Raw genomic sequence first — 4,714 nt, 5'->3', positions numbered from 1 at the left:
CTGTGCTAGACTGGTGTATGTAGGGAACGTTTTGGGGGAGGTTGACATTCTGCGGTCAATTGCTATCTGAAACGTATATGTTCTTACTTTTTTTATGACATTTCGGGTTTAAGTTGAGTTGATCTTCGTTGTTATTTGGGTTTGAAACCGAAACACAAAACATTTTAGGCTTGGATTTCGTTTAGTTATTAGAAGAAATGGCATAAAATTTTGTTTTTTGTTTCCATACAATGGATATCTAGCACGTATTTTATTAGAAGTATCAAACGGAGCCTACAACATATTTTTATATGTTTACTGCGGCAATACGATTGCAGCTGACTTTTAGTGTGACACTAATTTGCCAAGAAATTTTTCATAGCAGAAAGTTGCAGGTTGTATTAATGTTTTTGTCTGACGTTAGGTTTTACCAAATTTTAATATCAAGTATTACGTAACAAACAGTAGCAAGCCGTGATTTGTAGACGTTCGTTGGCAAACATTCCTATAGCATTTACTTTGTCAACAAAATTGGTTTCTAGAGTCGAAACCACGTTGTGTGTTAGCTGGGAAAGTATGCATTAGTTTGGATTAGAAGAAAAGTGAAACAAAATAGACAAACACCTTAGTGATAGAATTTCAAAATATTTGTCATGAAAAAAAAACGTTTTTCCACACAAACGTAATTCGATGTCGACCTAGTTTTATGACGTTGCTTGAATACACATGTACCCACACATATGTTTTGTATTTATAACAAAATCTTACATAACGTTTCATCGTATTTACTTACGGTACTCGGACTTCCTGACAATGGTGTTTCATCCTTTTCATCCAACGTTTCAGACATTGTTTTTGCATTTGCTATGACCGTTTAAAATAAAAGTGCTGTTTAATATTATTACGTGCTTCCATTTTTTGCCAATTATATTAAATTTTCAACACAATTAGTCGCAGTCACATGCCAATACCATTTCTTGTGTTTAAACTAATTAATAGGTTTAAATTATTCTCAACTATTACTAACACGTCTGACAATCTGTTTATAAGGCGTTTTGCACGTGTCTCTATTTGTCCCTCCTGACACACATAATAGGTGTTGTCAGTTTCATGAAACGCCCGCAGGTTTTAAAAAGCTGGTTTTGAAGCAACAAGAAAGGCAGTGATATTTTCAGTTGACTTTTCCTGACATTGAAAACCTCATCAGTTCGAATCATTGATACATGCTTTTGTCGTCGAATGTATTACTTAACAATATGTTTTAAAAAGGCACATCTAACGAAGAGTCGACAACTCTTTCTATGTTTAATGAGCATGAGTTGTTCAATCAACTAAGTAAACAGAAGCTTAGTTCATGTTCTACTGTCACATTGTTTATCTACTTTGTCGCACCTTTTTACCATTTAGCGAGACAAAGCATTTCCATAGGTTTTTGTTTAATCTCTAGTTCCAGTATCGAATGCTTTGGCACGCATATATGTTTATCTAAGTTAAATATGCTTTTTGTCGCAGACATTCCAGGAGACAGAGGTGAAGTAAATGAAGCAGCTGGCAACATCTTCCATAGCGCGATAGCCATAGGAAAGAAATGTTATCTGAGGCTCTACATGCCATTCATGTCACTGTGCACCTTTGACTCTTTGGTAAAAACTTTAGTGCAAATATATAATTTCATTTAGCAGCGCGAAGGCAATTTTAAGACCAGTTATCAACTCGTTCTTTCCTGTTTGCTAATTCATTTTATGTCATTTCTCGTCGTGGATTATGAGATTGCTACTGTTGCGTAAAACAACCAGTGTGTTTGTAACAAACTTTGATCGGTTCCGAAACTGTTAATGCGAGGAATCTAAAATAACGTAAATACCAAGTCGGTGTGGATCAGTTGTTTCCTACTTAGTTTAACTGCAGAAAACAAAATTACAAAGGAAAGGGTGTGCACAATTTTAAACGCAATACAAGGTTACTGAGCCAAGTGGGCTTGTCAGTTATGGTTGTTTTTGGAAGAAAAACGTTGGTGTCAGCAAAAGAACAACAACCAAAGATTCTCAGAATTATAAACCAATGAAACTTGAAGGTTCCGATTTATTGATGAACTCGCTATTGTTCAACTTATTCTCCTGCACCTCAACTTTGGTGTAACATGTGGGTTCGACCAAATCTTACTTGCTAGAATTGGATTTTCAATGGCATTATCGTGCCACATATGCGTTTATTACATCAAACAGAAAAGAAGATTGTTTTCATAATTTCATTTTTTTGCGAAGTAAACACATCTTTCATTGATTTTGAATTGTTTGATATTTTGGATTAAACATTAAGTTTGAACAGATCTAGAAAAAATTCAGCAATTAGGGAAGTCTTCAACTCCTTCTTTGTTGACCAGACTGTTGGTAATTCGATGCAGCAGGGTTAAATGTGTTAAACGCATACGAGCCTATAAAAACAATTTTATGTAAACCACGTAAACTAATGAACACTTAATACTAAAACGAAACATTTCACCTGGATTTGATGGAGGTCGTGGTTGGTTGGTGACAGTAGGTTTAGGCTAAACATAAAAGAAAAGGTATTGATTGGAAAAAGTACAAAGCCTAAAAACGCTAACTGGCTTTAGATCTGCATAGTTTTTACCAGGTTTGATGGTGGTTGTCTTGGTTGGTTGTGCATTGGTCGCTCTGGAAAGTTTGACTTATCTGAAAAGAAGACCAGTGTTAATGAAACACAGTTGCTATAATTGTTTTAATCACCATGAAGTCGTCCTGAAAACCATCATGTGATTAAAGTTGTTTTGATCACTATAAAGTCGTACCAAAAACCACTATGTCATTAAAGTTATTTTAATCACTATAAAGTCGTGCCGAAACCTTTATGTCGTTAAATAATACCCCTATGTGTCAGTTTGCCTATGTTGGTCGGAAAATAAATCGTAAAAATGGTTACGAAATAGTTTCAAGATACCAAATTGGTAGTACGGCGACAGAGAAAACGTCAAATAGAAGTGACTGTACCAGTTAACATCTCACATCTGCAAAAGTTTTGTTGTCCCCTTTTGTTTAATAAGCAAAAACGTTACACTTTGAGTTGGTTTTATCAGTTGTTTGTCATAATCATCACACAATCTTTAAAACATCTATCAAATAAGATTGCATGCAGAATTTTAGCTGACCAAGTTCTTTTATTCTTTAAAATTGTTGCACGGACACAGCAGAGTAGCACATAAAGCAAATTTCTCATTTTGCCAGTTACACAAATGCTTTTACGATCACATCAATAGTTATTTTGCTTTGTACTTCACGACTACATAAAAAACGTCTGCGTGGCCGCAAGTAGTGGACCTGCATAATCTATACCTGCATTATCCATAATACTTTTGTGTAGATTTATATCCTGACGAAGACTATATCTATTTCAACTGTCAGAGATAAACCAGTTAAACGAAACTCTGAAGCAAAACGTGGTAAAAACATGTCATAGCAAATATTTGTCATTGAAAAATTACTGTTTATTTCAAATTTGATTCAAATATACACACGCACAAAACTTAACTATAAGACTTTATAGTTGATTATTTTCTAAACAATTTGTTGTCAATGTAAATCAAATAACTCGTTAGGTTAATGCCAGAAGAACTGATCAGACACATAATTAAAATCAATAGGCCTACCCAAAGCACTTGTGACAAACTCTAGTAAGCGCTGGACAAGTGAATTACACAGAGTAGGTGGAGTGCCTTTTTAAAAGTAATATTTATTGATCGTGTTTGCGTGCCCTTTTTTACGATTTTAGCAAGCAACGACTGTATACCTCGTTCCATTCCTACAACAAATTTAAGAGTGACTGCCACGAGTTTTTGGAGCTAGTTACTTTTATGAGCTTTACGGGTTTTACGAGCTCTACGAAAACTTACGAGTGGATAGCAGTGTTTATTTTCTTTACTTTGCGAAAACTTATTTGTGTTTGACCTAAAAATTATCCTCACGAAATCAGCTTGTTGATAAGTTAGCACTGAACAGAAATCTACAGACAATAATAACCGTTGCGTAACAAGCGCCGAGCATCTTAACAACTGTCCAACGACTGCGCTTACGAGACCAACGCGGTTTGAGTAAAGCACTCAACTTTGTACAACATGAGTGGAAAACAAGAGACCGTTACTGCAGTCAATAAATAAGTCGTTAGTGCAGTGCCGGATAAAGGGTCTGCTGGCCTGTATGCACATGTTATAAGTGGCCCGAAAATCAAGGTTGCCAACTAAAAAATTAGAATTATTAGTGTTGCCAAATTATCAAAAGTGGCCTGGATTTTTCACTGACCTGCAGGCACGTGCCTACTTTGCCCAATGGTTAATCCGGCACTGCGTTAGTGGACAAACATTGTTAGGGGTGTTGTACCAAATGTCAAAAAGACATTGTGCAGATCTATACCGAGATTTTTTGTCATCATTGAAACATAAATGAAGTCGGTATAAAAAACAACACCATACTAAAGTGTCTATATTGCCCTCCCGTGGTCGACTTGCATAGCATAGGTTTCTTTACCAACGATTTGCAGTCAACCCAGTGGTGGGAATCAGTCGGTTCGCACCGGTTCAATAGAACCGTCTCACGAAATTTTATGTGATCCGCGAACCGGTTAGCATTATGCATTTTATAACAGAACCGGCTGAAAAATATGACTTTTGTGATAGAACCGGCTAACAAAAAATTTGAATCCCACCGCTGGTACGCGAATATAT

At 35.9% G+C, this 4,714-nt stretch overlaps 1 long non-coding RNA gene across 1 annotated transcript; it reads right to left on the bottom strand.

Moving 5' to 3' along the window:
* Positions 1–2,219: 2,219 nt before the first annotated feature.
* On the bottom strand, positions 2,220–3,366 carry LOC145220572 (uncharacterized). The gene is made up of 4 exons (XR_013858219.1): positions 3,330–3,366; positions 2,611–2,672; positions 2,482–2,527; positions 2,220–2,413 (listed from the first exon to the last, which is right to left on the bottom strand). It is a non-coding gene; the product is annotated as an uncharacterized LOC145220572 (long non-coding RNA).
* Between the last annotated feature and the right edge of the window lie 1,348 nt (positions 3,367–4,714).

This window comes from Phallusia mammillata, chromosome 3 (assembly GCF_965637545.1).
Source record: "Phallusia mammillata chromosome 3, kaPhaMamm4.hap1.1, whole genome shotgun sequence".
Taxonomy (NCBI): domain Eukaryota; kingdom Metazoa; phylum Chordata; class Ascidiacea; order Phlebobranchia; family Ascidiidae; genus Phallusia; species Phallusia mammillata.
Note: the sequence above shows the minus strand (reverse complement) of the source record. Positions and strands in the feature narration are given on the sequence as shown.